The 16,845-nt window shown below is 47.3% G+C and overlaps 1 long non-coding RNA gene across 1 annotated transcript in view; it reads left to right on the top strand.

Moving 5' to 3' along the window:
* The first annotated feature begins 1,552 nt into the window (after positions 1-1,552).
* The window catches only part of LOC137541630 (uncharacterized), a 38,568-nt gene continuing 23,275 nt past the window's right edge, over positions 1,553-16,845 (top strand). The window contains exon 1 of the long non-coding RNA XR_011025239.1: positions 1,553-1,639. This is a non-coding gene — a long non-coding RNA (uncharacterized lncRNA). The remainder of the gene's footprint in view (positions 1,640-16,845) is intronic.

Here is a 16,845-nt window from a genome sequence, read left to right as displayed (position 1 = left end):
GTTGGAGGTAAGTCACTAGACGTGTGTAATTTCATTGCCAACCCTTAGTTTACCCTTTCCATACCGAACGGATCTAGCCCTTAAGTGGAGCTGAACTCTTGCACAGGATAGAAGGAAAACATGGAGGAAGGCACCCAGTATGTATTTAGGAAGTCTAGCCTGTATAATTCCCTCTCATCTGTGATTAATCACAGGTGTTAATTGATCTCTCAGCTGTCAGCTGCCTGCCTCAGCAGAGCAGCTAATTTGTAAACACAGGATGTTAATACTGTCTGATTCCCTGAAAGCAGGAAGTAAACACACCGCAGATTTATTGCAGTGTATTTGTCAGCTTTAAAAAAAAAAAAAAAAAAAAAAAAATTTCTTCAAAGGTTATTTTGCCTTTGCTTATCTTTAAGACCTGTGTTCAGGTCTATAAGGTCCAAAGCAGTCCTTTTCACTGTTTTGCTACATCATTACTGTGATTGTTTCACAGTAATCTCAAGGTCAAGAGCCATTGAAATTAGTTCCTGACCTAGATGCAGAAGCTCTGCTGTCACTGACAGCAGATGTGAGCGGGCTTCAGCAACAGAACAGAAAGAGCAGGGACAAGGTCCTCCAGCACCCAAGACTGAGACACCAAAGTGCGCCCCTCCATCCCTCTCACCCCAGCTGTCACACACTGATTGCTATTAGACTAAGAGGGCCACAGGGCCCAAAACCTCCCCAACACCTTAATATCTAGTTATCTGGCTTACAGTCACTGCCATGTATCCCCTTTTCTAATTTCTTTCTGCTTCATACACAATTAGGAATGACAGCTGAATTATTATTATTTTTAGTATTTATATAGCGCCAACATATTACGCAGCGCTGTACTGTGTGTGTGTGTGTATTCATATATTCTTGTCACTAACTGTCCCTCAAAGGAGCTCACAATCTAATCCCTACCATTGCCATATGTCTATATTATGTAGTGTAAGTACTGTAGTCTAGGGCCAATTTTTAGGGGGAGCCAATTAATTTATGTGTATTTTTGGAATGTGGGAGGAAACCCACGCAGACACGGAGAGAACATACAAACTCTTTGCAGATAGTGCCCTGGCTGGGATTCGAACCAGGACCCAGCGCTGCAAGGCGAGAGCGCTAACCACAACGCCACCGTGCTGCCCAATGAATGAATTGTGCGCCCCCTGCTACACTGCGCCCTGAGGCTGGAGCCTCTCCAGCCTATGGCTCGGCCCTGACAGAAAGTGTGACAAGACTGAGTGACATGGCTGATTGACATCTACGCCCTGGCAAGGATAGCCGCACCCAGACAAGGTGTTAATTTCAGTCATCAAGGTCTGGAAGTGATTAAAGTACTTTTCACTGCTCAAGGGCTCAGATAGCCCCAGTGAGTGTCTCCTACTGACTGGAAGGTCTGTTGTAATCTTGATTACTGTGATGGGTGAATTACTTTGTCTGTTTCTGGCAGCGTGTTGAACAGGAGCAGAAGATGAGGAATGACATTCAGGGTAAGATGTTAAAGGGCAAAGGGGGCACACCAAAGATGCTTCTGCAGGAGATCGTGCCATCACCTCACGGAAGACTGATCATTCTCAGGGTTACCACAGCCATGAAAGCAGAGGCTACAATGAAAAGTAAAAAGAGAATCAAGGTGAGCATTTTTGGCAGTAAGTTAGTTATTTAGGCTGAAAAAAAGACCTACATCCATGGTTTTCACCCCTACAACCCAGGTTTTCACCCCCCCCCCCCCCCCTCCTTTAAACGCAGATGGAGAATTTGCCATTGCTACTGTATAGGCTAACAAGTGTAGCTTTCAATTTCTGCCCAGTACAGTATACATCATGTGTAGCAGCTAGGGCTGTATTATGCTATAAATCTCACATGCAAGCAACTGTTTTTTTTTTCCTTTGCAATGCCATGCAGTTTTACAGTGCAGGTACAGATCTGATTCAGTAGCACTTAAAGAGACTCTGTAATAACAAAAACCTCCCCTGGGGGGTACTCACCTCGGGTGGGGGAAGCCTCCGGATCCTAATGAGGCTTCCCACGCCATCCTCTGTCCCATGGGGGTCTCGCCGCAGCCCTCCGAACAGCCGGCGACTGTGCCGACTGTCAGTTCAATATTTACCTTTGCTGGCTCCAGCGGGGGCGCTGTGGCGACTTTCGGCACGGAAATAGACGGAAATACCCGATCTCCGTCGGGTCTGCTCTACTGCGCAGGCGCCGGAAACTTGCGCCTGCGCAGTAGAGCAGACCCGATGGCGATCGGGTATTTCCGCCTACTTCGGCGCCGAGAGGCATCAGAGCGCCTGCGCAGGAGCCAGGAAGGTAAATAATGACGTCACCGCTGCCCGGACTGCACGGAGGGCTACAGCGAGACCCCCGAGGGACGCAGGACGGCGTGGGAAGCCTCATTAGGATCCTGAGGCTTCCCCCACCCGAGGTGAGTACCCCCCAGGGGCCGTTTTGGCGTTACAGTTCCTCTTTAATGGAAAATTAAAGGCAATAATAAACTGCAAAGGCTTGTTTTTTCATTGTCTTATCACAGATTCCAAATACACAAGTGAAAAATAGGTGCTGTAATTTCAATTATCTTACTAGTGTCCTTAGCAATTGGCAAAATGCGTGTGATCTGAAAATTAGAGCGATGTGTGTACAGTGTAAACCAGCCTTTCTCACCCTTTTTACCCTGGAGGAACCCTGCAAATAACTTTTGGATCTCAAGGAACCCTGCATTTATTTTGCAGGAGGCGTGGTCTAGGTGAGGCTGTTTATTTCACTACCCCCCTATTATACTGCCTCCTTATCCTAGTGCTTTTTATTAAAGGGCCCATTATTGAGACATAATTTAGTGCTCATTTGTACAGTACCCCATATTATAATGTGCTCTATTATACTTCCCCCCCCCCCCCCTCCCCCCGACATGCTTGATGGGGGGAGGGGAATGCCAAGGAACCCCTGCAGATTACTGAAGGAGCCCTAGGGAGAAAGCCTGGTATAAAACATCCCTTAAGTGACCTGCGCCGCACAGTTTCATTTAAAACCAGAAAGAAAAAAAAATCTCCACATAAAGGGTGTTCGTATTAAGGGGGGGGGGGGGGGGGGGGGGGGGGGGGTGAATAAATATTAATTACTGTAATTTTTTTGGGAATATAAGATGCTCTGAACTAAAACATGCACCTGGGTTTAGAGGGCAAACAACAAGGGGAAAAATACTAAACCTGGTGCCTCCATGGTCCAGGAGCATCTTGTAGATGTTCTCCCCCCAATTACTGTGTTCCCCTTGTACCTCCTGCATCCCAGTTGTCCTCCGTGCCCTGGTTGGTTACCTTGTCCTTGTCTGCCCCCCTGTGTCTCTCTGTACCCCGCTTTTCCCCCTCTCTGCCATCCTGTGTCTTCCTGTGCCTGATTTCCCCCCTCTGCCCTCTTGTGTCCCCCACTCTGCCCTTGTCTTTCTGTGCCACTTTTGTCCCCCTCATGTCTTCCTGTGCCCTGTTTGTCCACCTCTCTGCCCTCCTGTCACTGCCCATGTATAGTTAAGAACAGTGCAGAAGAGGAGAGGTCTGCAATTGCAATTCATTATAGTGCTCCTACTCGGAGAAGATGTTTACCACATTTACATAAGCAGTCGCGGTCTCTGGGAATATATGCCGCTTATAATGTTAAATTTAACTGTTATGGTGTGATGTTCTAGCTTCATTAAGTTTTAATATTAAAGTTAAATTTCTGTACACTGCATTAACCACTTAACGACCGCCCACTGCACAGGGGTGGTCAGAAAGTGGAAGCCCTAAGGACCGGCTAACGCACAGAGGCGGCGGTCCTTTTAGGGGCATGGGCGGAGCGATCGCGTCATCCGTGATGCTATCCTCCGCCGGGGATCGATGGCCGGGCACTTAGACTCCAGCCCCCCAGCCAATTAGCAGCGCCGGCGGGCGGAGGAATACACAAATTCCGCCAATTAAACTGTATAAGGCACTTTGTTAGGTAAACAAAGTGCTTTATACATGCTTCCTCCTCGCCTCATGGTCTCTTTGTTCCAGAGACCACCAGCGAGGAGGAAGCACTAGTAAGTATACACCACACATTTTTTTTTCCCACACAGCCCCCCTGATCTCCCACCCCAGCCTTTAGACCCCCCCCCTGATCACCCCAGCAGACCCCTGCCAGCACCCTTGCACCCCTCTAACCCCCCCCTGTCACGATCGACGCTATCCCCTAGATTAGGTCCCTAACTGCCTCCTAATCACCCCTGATCCCCCCCCCCTACCTTTTAGATCACCCCCAGACCTCATCCCAGACTACCCTGCCCTGTATACATCTGTATACAGCTAGCTTACCCGCTGATCCCCCTCTGATCACCTGTCTATCGCCTTTCCATCACCCCTCAGCACCCCCACCCATCAGAGCAGACCCTAACTGCCCCGCGGGTTCAACCGATTGCCCTCAGACCCCCCCCCTCCTGATTACATCCCCTGTGCATTGTTTACATCTGTCCTCCCCAGTAATCACTAACTGATCTTCGATCAGTAACCCCGTGTCTGCCTCTCATCAGATCAGGACTCAGTCTGCCCCGTGCGGGCTCCTGATCAACCCCCCACTCCCTCAAATCACCCTCGGACCCCCCCTAATCACCTTCCGAGTGCATTGTATTTGACTGTGCTGTGATTGTATTCGATTGTGCTGCACTTGTATTTGATTGTCCAGTGATCTGCTTCGATTGTCCCGTGATTGTTTGATTGCCTCTGAGACCCCACTCGCCACCACCCCCAAACCCTCACCCCAGATCATCCCCCTGTTACTATCCTAGTGATCTAAAAACAGTGATCAGTGAAAACTGACACTTTTTTAGTATCACTAGTGTTAGCAGTTAGGCCAGTTAGCTAGGCCCCTTTGTTGGGGTCAGTTAGTGCCCAGCCCACTGCACCGCATTCACTGATTAGTCATCGATTAGCGCCATCACTGTCGCTAATCAGCATTGGTACTATATAGTATCTAGTGATCATTCCTAATCGCAGACAGATCTATAGCAGTACATTAGGGTCACCTTAGTGTAGGCTCCACTAAAAATGCAGTGTTTACCCGATGAGGCCTGATCGTTTGCCCGCATTTGCGTTCAGCCGCCCCACTGTAGTGACAGATTTTTTTTTTTTTTTTCTGATCACTGCAAAAACACTGTACACTAGCTGTGGTGCTGTGAAGATCAGTTTTGATGATTTTGTTTTTTAATCAAAACTCAGTGACCACAGCTTTCTACCTCTCAAATACTCCCTTTTGCTAGGTAGGTGCTTTTTTTTTTTTTTTTTTTCTTTTCTTCTGGGTAGTCTCGGAGGAAAACCCCATAAATTTAGCAGTCCACAATGGCAAGTAGGGGGATTTCCGATGAGGAGGTATACAGGCACATGGACCAGTCGGATGAGAGCGTTTGGGAAGACTCAGCCGACGAATCATTCGGGTCCGAATTTGAACCTGTGGAAAGCAGTGGTTCTCTGACCGACAGTGATGACGAGGTTTTGGTCCCGGCTAGAGCCAGACGTACCAGACCCCATGTCGTTAGACCGCAGGTGGCGCAGGATCCGCCTCAAGGGCAGCAGGGTAGTGCTAGCACTGATGAGTTTTCTTGGTGAGGCAGGCACCAGCAGCGCACCATCTCCGGGACTTAGTACCAGTACTTCCGTAGTACCAGTACTTCCGTAGACCCTGGTGAAGTGGTGAGTGCCAGCATGGAAGTTGAAACTGGTACGGTGGCATGTGCAGTAGTACCTCCATCGCAGCCACCAAGAAGATGGGCCCGTAGTACCCATAGACTCCCAGAGGTGCTGGCAAATCCAGATTGGCAATCCCCTGATTCCGCCGCACCCGTAGTGCCCCCTTTCACCGCCCAGCCTGGAGTCCAGGTGGCAACAGCTCATCTAGGAACGGCCCTAGACTTTTTGCAGCTGTTCATCACCCAGGTTTTCTTGGACTTAATTATGGTTTGAGACCAACCGTAAAGCCACACAATTCATCACCGAGAACCCGGATAGCAGCTATCCCCAGCCTTTCCGGTGAAAACCAGTTCAAGTTTCCAAACTTAAAATCTTTTTGGCCCTTATCCTTCACTTGGGACTAATGAAACAGAATGTATTGCGGTCGTATTGGTCTACAAACCCAGTACATCATGTTCCCTTGTATCCTGCTGCCATGTCCAGGACACGATTTGAGTCCATCCTGCACTTCAATGACGACAACCTGTCATAAAAAGGACCACCCTGCTTATGACCGTCTCCTCAAAATTCGGCCTCTCAGACCACCTGTCATCAACATTTGCAGATGCTTATACCCCTGAACAGAACATCTGTGTAGACGAGTCCCTCTTACACTTTACTGGGCGCCTTGGCATCAAACAGTATATCCCAAGCAAGCGCGCCCAGTATGGGGTGAAACTGTATAAGCTCTATGAAAGGGCCACAGGCTATACATGTCATTTTAGGGCAGGGGTCTCAAACTCAATTTACCCGGGGGCCGCAGGAGGCAGTGTCAGGATGAGCCTGGGCCGCATAAGGGAGTTCACGTGTCCCCGCCGCAAAACGAGGGCTGCAGATCCCCCAAATCGCCCCGGGTGGCAATCCGCCGGCATTTCCTGGAAGGGGCAGAGCTTTCAGCTTCAGCTCTGCCCCTCCTGACGTCAATCGCGGCGGATCGCTGCCTCTGCCCGCCCCTCTCACTCTTCCTTCACAGAGAGGGGCGGGGGAGAGGCGGCGATCCATTCGGCGATTGACGTCAGGAGGGGTAGAGCTACAGCTGGAAGCTCTGCCCCTCAGCGCAGTCGTGGATGTTTGCGCGGGGGATTTGGGGGTCTGCAGCCCTGCATTAAGGGACCTTTTTTGCAGCTGGTAGTCAGGGTGTGAAGCCCCAATCGGTCGGAGCTCCACATTCTGGCTACCCCAGCCTGCATGGGGGACAAGGGGTTAAAAAGTTTCAGGAGGGAGGACCCCACATAATTTAAAAAAAAAAAAATTCCACACTCTAAACATAAAATAAAAAAATTGGGAAAATAGGAAAAAATGCCAGGAATCTTCATACAGCCATATTGCGGCTGTATAGCGATCCCTGGCCAAAGCGATGCGGCTGCGCATGGACCCCCTGGAAACCCTGTCAGGAAATGTATTGCTCTTTCTTTTGATACATGTAAAATTACACTACCATTAGGCTTGCTACTAAAAGTGACATTTACCGCATTTAAAAGTATACTATTTTCCTTCGAAACTTTAAAATCGATTTTCTCAAACTGCAGGTCTTTTTGAAAAATTGTTTTTTCTTCTTATTCCTAATGATCTCCTTAACATATCCTGCAAATTTAGGGTTTCTAGCATTTAAGGTGGATTTGCTATTAACCATTAAAGTCAGAGGGTTTTTAAATGTGTATTTTTTTCCTTTGCAACTTTAAAATCAATTTTCTCAAACTATAAGGCCGATTTGAGAAAAAAATTGTTTTTCCTCTTGTAGCCACTGGGGGCCCCTACAAGCTCTGGGGCCACAAAATATTGTATCGAGGGCCGCAAATGGCTCGCGGGCCGCGAGTTTGAGACCCCTGTTTTAGGGTCTGAGGGAAAAGACTCAAAATTGGAGCCTGTCGGATGCCCTGACTACCTGGGGAGCAGTGGAAAGGTTGTGTGGGAATTGGTGTCACCCTTGTTCCAGAAGGGGTACCATCTTTATGTGGACAACACAAGTGTGGCCCTCTATCAGCACTTAGTTAGAAGGAATCCGATGCTGTGGCACTGTGCGGCCTAGTCGTCAGGGCTTCCCCCAACGGCTCATTACCACCAGACTTGAACGGGGGCAGAGTGCCACCTTGCGTACTGATGACCTGCTTGCGGTGAAATGGAGGGACGTTTACTTTCTGTCCACCATTCACACAGACACGACAGTCCAAATTCAACGGGCAACTGAGGTCATTGAAAAGCCCCTTGTCGTCCACAAATGTCAACATGGGAGGGATGGACTTCAATGACCAGAGGTTAGCGCCCTATTTAATTTCCCGGAAAACAAGACGCTGGTATAAGAAAGTGTCTTTGTATCTGATTCAATTGACAGTTTACAACAGCTTTGTTCTCTACAGTAAGGCTGGGAGAACTGGATCTTTCCTTCAATTTCAGGAACAGATCTTTCTGGAGCTCCTGTATCCAGGAGGTGCCAGCCCCCCCCCCCCATGCAACTAGCCGACTGCATGGAAGGCATTACGCCTATCAGCTTCCGAGTACCCCAGGTCAACGTATCCGAAGAAAACGTTGTTGTGTCTGCAGCAGTGCTAGGACTGACACCAGTTTTTGTCCCAAATGTCCTGACCAGCCTGGCCTATGCCTAGGGGAGTGTTCTGAGAGGTACCACGAGCAGGTACTCTATTAGGCGTATGTTAAAAAGGGGCGCTGGGAAAAAAGGGCGCCGGGTTTTTAACGATAAGCATGGATAACGTTTAAAAATGTATTGTACGGGATTTCGTTTAAAAATGTTTTTTAAAGTTATAAATCATTAAATAATGTGCATTAAATCGGCAATTGTAAAAACGTTAATCTTTCGTTAAAATACTGAAACGTATAATAACGTTAAAAAAAAAAAATTACTAAGTAACCCTCCCTGTACCTACCCCTAGACCCCCCTGTTGGTGCCTAAACCTAAGACCCCCCCTGTTGGTGCCTAAACCTAAGACCCCCCTGTTGGTGCCTAAACCTAAGACCCCCTGTTGGTGCCTAAACCTAAGACCCCCCTGTTGTTTTTTTCGTTTAAAAATAATGTTTGAAAAAAAATATTGTACTGTTTTTCGTTTAAAAATATTTAAAAATGTATAAATTAAATAATGTGTAATCATGAGAAGCAGTAATAAAACATTAAGTCTCCGGGCGCCGCTTTTAAAACGTTATTTTTCACCGGCGCCCTTTTTTCCTATCGGGCGCCCATTAAACGATATTTATTATAGGAGTGAATGGCGGCGCCCAATTTGTCCACTAGCCTCAGGCGCCCGAATTTACTGTTTCCCACTATTAGAACCTAAGGAACTACAGAGACACAGGAGTAGGCACACACTCAGTGGTATTTCGCACATTTGTCCCAGGGGGAGGAGAGGTAAGCTTGAAAACCAAACAGGTAAGCCTAAAAGTCGAAAGAAGGATCGGTTTCCATGCTTGATATTGCTGATCTGTGCTGGGTTGGTGATATAAGACGTCATGTTTGAATTTCCCTTGAGTGTGGACACCCCCGGTTTATATGTGATTTACTTTGGGCCTATGATACTTTAATGCCACACAGAGTCATCTATATTGGCAGGCATATTGCTGTATACTACAGGCATAATGCTGTATACTAAAGTTCTGAGGCCCAGTCACATAAGTTGGTGGCTCACCCTGAGTGCAGGGTGGCACGGTGTGTCTCTCTCTCCTGAGGTTATCACTGCCATTGATGTGAAGGAAGATCTGCCATTGATATGGAGCAAGGTATGTTTGCCGTTCATTTTTCCTTTCAGCCCAGAGTGCATTACCCGTATACCCAATATAAGGAGTATAGCAGAAACTCCTAATACTGGCCATACATGTAATGATTGCAGAGACCCTAAAATGCCAGGACAGACAGACTCCACAAATGACCCCATTTTGGAAAGAGGACACCCTAAAGTATTCTGTGAGGTGCATTTTTTTTTTTACAAAGTGTCATTTTCCGTTAACTTGTGACAAAAAATAAAATTTTCAATGACCTCACCATTCCCCTCATGGAATACCTTGTTGTATATTATTTCCAAAATGGGGTCATTGTGGGGTTTGTTAACTGTCCTGGCAATGGGGGGTGCTAAATTGTGAGCACCCCTGTAAAGCCTAAAGGTACTCATTGGACTCTGGGCCCCTTGGCGCAGTTAGGGTGCAAAAGTGCCACACATGTGGTATCGCCGTACTCAGAAGTGGTATAATGTATTTTGGGGTGTATTTTTACGTATACCCATGCTGTGTGGGAGAAACCTCTGTAAATGACTTTTTTTTTTTTTTTTTTTTTTTTTCCCACACAATTGTCCATTTACAGAGAGATTTCTCCCACCCAGCATGGATATGTGTAAAAATACACCCCAAAACACATTGTACTACTTCTCTCGTACGGCGATACCACAGATGTGGCACTTTTTTGCACCCTAACTGCGCTAAGGGGCCCAGAGTCCAATGAGTACCTTTAGGATTTCACAGGTCATTTTGAGACATTTGGTTTCAAGACTACTCCTCAAGGTTTAGGGCCCCTAAAATGCCAGGGCAGTAGAAGAACCTCCCAAGTGACCCCATTTTAGAAAGCAGACACCCAAGGTATTCTGTTAGGACTATGGTGAGTTCATAGAAGATTTTATTTTTTGTCACAAGTTAGCGGAAAGTGACACTTTGTGAAAAAAAAAAAAAAAAACATAAAAATCCCTTTCTGCTAACTTGTGACAAAATAAAATCTTCTATGAACTCACCATACTCCTAACAGAGTACCTTGGTATGTCTTCTTTCTAAAATGGGATAATTTGTGGCGTTCCTATACTGCCCTGGCATTTTAGGGGCCCTAAACCTCGAGGAGTAGTCTTGAAACCAAATGCCGCAAAATGACTCTTGAAATCCTAAAGGTACTCATTGGACTTTGGACCCCTTAGCGCAGTTAGGGTGCAAAAAAGTGCCACACATGTGGTATCGCCATACTCGTGAGAAGTACAATGTGTTTTGTGGTGTATTTTTACACATACCCATCCTGGGTGGGAGAAATATCTCTGTAAATAGAAATATCTCTGTAAATGACAATCTTTTGATTTTTGTTTACACACAATTGTCCCCCACCCAGCATGGATATGTGTACAAATACACGCAAAAACACATTATACTACTTCTCCTGAGTATGGCAACTGCGCTTAACTGCGCTAAGGGGCATAAAGTCCAATGAGCACCTTTAGGCTTTACAGTGGTGCTTACAAATTAGCACCCCCAAAATGCGAGGACAGTAAACACACCCCACAAATGACCCCATTTTGGAAAGTAGACACTTAAAGGTATTCAGAGAGGGGCATGGTGAGTCCGTGGCAGATTTCATTTTTTTTTTTTTTTTGTCACAAGTTAGTAGAAATGGAACCATTTTTTTTTTCTTGTCACAAAGTGTCATTTTCCGCTAACTTGTGACGAAAAATATCTTCTATGAACTCACTATGCCTCTCAATGAATACTTTGGGATATCTTCTTTCCAAAATGGGGTCATTTGGGGGGTATTTATACTATCCTGGCATCCTAGCCCCTCATGAAACATGACAGGCGGTCAGAAAAGTCAGAGATGCTTCAAAATGGGAAAATTCACTTTTTGCACCATAGTTTGTAAACACTAACTTTTACCCAAACCAATAAATATAGGCTGAATTTTTTTTTTATTTTTTTTTAATCAAAAACATGTTTGTCCACATTTTTCGTGCTGCATGTATACAGAAATTTTACTTTATTTGAAAAATGTCAGCACAAAGTTAAAAAAAAAATCATTTTTTGACAACATTCATGTCTCTTTTGATGAATATAATAAAAAGTAAAAATCGCAGCATCAATCAAATCGCACAAAAAGAAAGCTTTATTAGTGACAAGAAAAGGAGCCAAAATTCATTTAGGTGGTAGGTTGTATGAGCGAGCAATAAACCGTGAAAGCTGCAGTGGTCTGAATGGGAAAAAAGGGTCTGGTCCTTAAGGGGGGGTAAAGCCTGCAGTCCTTATGTGGTTAAGACTGTTGTTTGTAGTGCTTGGAAGCTGCTGAGGTTACAAGTACCCATATCTGACACCTTTATAAGCTAACGGCTTGAAGATTATGCAATTAATAGTATGAGCATTCACCATCCCCTTTTGATATGTAATCAGAATAGATGGCAGTGGGTATTATATATATGTGTGTGTGTGTGTATATACTAATATAGCTCTTTAGAAGATGGCTGCAGCTGCTTGACTCTAGTACTGTAAACGGGCTCATTTAGACCATTAGCTCTTTTCAACAACAAAAGCTAAAGCACACAGAAAATAACACAAGGCCCCCCTCTTTTTGCTCTATCCCCCCCCCCCCAATCCCTTCCTCATCCGGTCATATAAATAGTTAATACAGAATGTTTAGCTTGTTTCTCAGTGTTTTGGGCACCATGTATAGGTTCTCTCTAGCCTGGCTGCAACGGTAACAGTAAAAAAGGGCGCAGGAGGCTAGTGGACAAATCGGGCGCCGCCATTCACTCCTATAATAATTGTTTACTGGGCGCCGAACAGGAAAAAAGGGCGCCCGAGAATAATAACGTTTTCCAATGGCGCCCGAAGATTTTTCATGTTTTATAACTGCTTGTGGTGATTTACGTTTCTTATTTCAATAAAACATTACCGTATATACTCGCATATAAGCCGACCCGCATATAAGCCGACCCCCCAACTTTTCCCTGAAAAAACAGGGAAAAATGATTGACCCCCATATAAGCCGGGGGTAGGAAATGCTGGATTGGTGCAGCCCCCCAGTGTGTCCCAATATAGCTAGTATAGTGCCCAGTATAGGTAGGTAGTGTCCAGTATAGCTAGTATAGTGCCCAGTATAGCCAGTATTGTGCCCAGTATGGGTAGGTAGTGCCTCAGTTTAGTTAGTATAGTGCCCAGTTTAGCTAGTATAGTACCCAAGTATGGCTAGTAAAGTGCCCAGTTTAGCCAGTATAGTGCCCAGCATAGGTGGGTAGTGCTCCCCCCCGCCGCCGCCGCTGCTGCTATTACCTTGTTAGACAGCGGCCGCTTCCTAATCCGCGTTCCTCTTCTTTCTCAGAGTGTATCACTGCTGCTGTGACGATGCAGGGGGCAGGAAAGAGCGCGGCTCCCTATAGCGGCGATCTGTATCGCCGTTACCAAGGGAACCGCTCTTTCCTGCCCCCTGCATCGTCACAGCAGCAGCGCCGGGCGCGCTGCTGTGATACACTCTGAGAAAGAAGAGGAACGCGGATTAGGAAGCAGCCGCTGTCTAACAAGGTAAGAGCAGCAGCGGGGGGAGCGGGGAGGGGGGGAGCGGGGCGCGGACCACCCACCACTAGACCACCAGGGAAGACTCGCATACAAGCCGACCCCCCCAACTTTTGACCCCCTTTTTGGGGGTCAAAAATTCGGCTTGTATGCGAGTATATACGGTATTTTAAATGTTATCCCTTACTGTTTGTAAAACATTATTATTCACGAAACAAAGCGATCAGTACGTAATGTAAATTGTAATATATTTTATCCCTTACTGTTTTTAAAACCTTATTCTACACACAATACAGTGAGCACTAAGGCAGGGGCGTCTCTAGCCATTTTGTCACTCCAGGGCGAGAAATCCTGTGGCACCCCCCCCCGTGATTGCCCCCAGTCCCATACCCTGCACCCCTCATGGTGAACACCACTCCTGTGGTGAACCCCACCCCCAAGACCCCCGAAAATCATAATGCAGCAGCGTTTCACCAGAAAATGTACTTATTGCGGCATGGGTTCACCAGAAAATAGTTGTTATGCAGCAGAGCGTTTCACCATAAAATATACTTATTGCGGCATGCACTCACACACACACCACACACAGTACACACACACACACACACACACACACACACAGTACACACACTATACACAGTACGCACACGCTGCGCACACACACGCTGCGCACACACACGCTGCGCACACACACGCTGCGCACACACACGCTGCGCACACACACGCTGCGCACACACACGCTGCGCACACACACACACACTGCGCACACACACACACACTGCGCACACACACACACACTGCGCACACACACACACACTGCGCACACACACACACACTGCGCACACACACACACACTGCGCACACACACACACTGCGCACACACACACACACACTGCGCACACACACACACTGCACACACACACACACTGCGCACACACACACTGCGCACACACACACACACACACACACTGCACACACACACACACTGCACACACACGCACACACACACACTCACACACACACTGCACACACACGCACACACACACACACTGCACGCACACACTGCACGCACACACTGCACGCACACACTGCACGCACACACTGCACGCACACACTGCACGCACACACTGCACGCACACACTGCACGCACACACTGCACGCACACACTGCACGCACACACTGCACGCACACACTGCACGCACACACTGCACGCACACACTGCACGCACACACTGCACGCACACACTGCACGCACACACTGCACGCACTACACGCACTACACACACTGCACACACGCACACACACTGCACACACACACACACACACACACACACTGCGCACACACACACTGCGCACACACGCACACACACACACAGAGAGCACACTATACACAGCACACACACACACACACACACACACACACACACACACACACACACACACACACAGAGCACACTATACACAGCACACACACACACACACACAGAGAGCACACTATACACAGCACACACACACACACACACACAGAGAGCACACTATACACAGCACACACACACACACACAGAGAGCACACTATACACAGCACACACACACACACACAGAGAGCACACTATACACAGCACACACACACACACAGAGAGCACACTATACACAGCACACACACACACACACACACAGAGAACACACTACACACACACACACACACACACACACACACACACACACACACACACACACACACACACACACACACACACACACACACACACACACACACACACACACACACACACACACACACACACACACACACACACACACACACACACACACACACACACACACACACACACACACACACACACACACACACACACACACACACACACACACACACACACACACACACACACACACACACACACACACACACACACACACACACACACACACACACACACACACACACACACACACACACACACACACACACACACACACACACACACCTATACACACACACACACACATACACACCTATACACACCTATATACACCTATATACACCTATATACACCTATATACACCTATATACACCTATATACACCTATATACACCTATACACACCTATACACACCTATACACACCTATATACACACTATACACATACAGAGATAGGAGTGGAGTGAGACTGAGAATAGCCTGGGATGGAGCAGTTTATCTGTATTGCAGTCCCACATTACACAGAGACTAGTTGCTGGTAATAGGACTGCTGTCCCTGCCAATCTCTTACACAAGTCAGCAAGCAGCCCTCCTGGAGTCTAGGGACTGTCAAAACTTTTCAACCTGTTTAAGACCTTATCTGCACATGCAGTCATTATAACAATGGAGTGAGACCAGACAGATTTTTTCCCACTGACCCTCCAGACGAGTTCTACATCATGCTGTGTATATTTACCAGCTAGCCTGCCCTCTAATTGCACTTTTATCAGCTTGCCTAGTATTTTACATTGCCTTACATCAACAAACCTGAATACAGCAGACACAGGACCAACCCTAAATCATTGAATGAAAGGCAGCCTGGGGGGGAAGTCAATGCCTGGCTGCTACAGTCTCTACATCCACGCAGTAGCAGAGAGAGAGGGACTGAATTCTCAGGAGTTGGACTCAGGAGCTGATGATGCTGTACTCCTCGGATCCCTGACTAGGATGAGTGCCTTCTCTCACTGACTCATTCATTACTGTGGTTCTTTGAATCATTGAGCTGAAGTCCAGTCAGCCCTGCTGCTGCTGTGTAAACTGACACCTGAGTCAGCTGAGAGGCATTTCTTCTCTCACTACTCAGTGCAGAAGCGCCCTTGCCTCTTCCTGTCGCCTTAGGCGAAAATTTATAGCTGCCTAATGGCTCGGACGCCTCTGCACTAAGGAGGGTCTTAGGTTTAGGCACCAACAGGGGGGTCTTAGGTTTAGGCACCAACAGGGGGGTCTTAGGTTTAGGCACCAACAGGGGGGTCTTAGGTTTAGGCACCAACAGGGGGGTCTTAGGTTTAGGCACCAACAGGGGGGTCTTAGGTTTAGGCACCAACAGGGGGGTCTTAGGTTTAGGCACCAACAGGGGGGTCTTAGGTTTAGGCACCAACAGGGGGGTCTTAGGTTTAGGCACCAACAGGGGGGTCTTAGGTTTAGGCACCAACAGGGGGGTCTTAGGTTTAGGCACCAACAGGGGGGTCTTAGGTTTAGGCACCAACAGGGGGGTCTTAGGTTTAGGCACCAACAGGGGGGTCTTAGGTTTAGGCACCAACAGGGGGGTCTTAGGTTTAGGCACCAACAGGGGGGTCTTAGGTTTAGGCACCAACAGGGGGGTCTTAGGTTTAGGCACCAACAGGGGGGTCTTAGGTTTAGGCACCAACGGGGGGGTCTTAGGTTTAGGCACCAACAGGGGGGGTCTTAGGTTTAGGCACCAACAGGGGGGGTCTTAGGTTTAGGCACCAACAGGGGGGGTCTTAGGTTTAGGCACCAACAGGGGGGGTCTTAGGTTTAGGCACCAACAGGGGGGTCTTAGGTTTAGGCACCAACAGGGGGGTCTTAGGTTTAGGCACCAACAGGGGGGTCTAGGGGTTAGGGGTAGGTACAGGGAGGGTTACTTAATCTTTCGTTTAAATAGTGAAACGTATAATAACGTTTAAAAAAAAATACTAACGTTTTTACAATTGCCGATTTAATGCACATTATTTAATGATTTATAACTTTATAAAACATTAATTTTAAACGAAATACAGTACAATACATTTTTAAACGTTATCCATGCTTATCGTTTAAAACTCCGCGCCCTTTTTTCCCAGCGCCCCTTTTTAACGTAC

This window comes from Hyperolius riggenbachi, chromosome 12, assembly GCF_040937935.1.
Source record: "Hyperolius riggenbachi isolate aHypRig1 chromosome 12, aHypRig1.pri, whole genome shotgun sequence".
In the NCBI taxonomy this organism is placed as follows: Eukaryota; Metazoa; Chordata; class Amphibia; order Anura; family Hyperoliidae; genus Hyperolius; species Hyperolius riggenbachi.
This window is presented reverse-complemented; position numbering and strand designations above follow the sequence as displayed.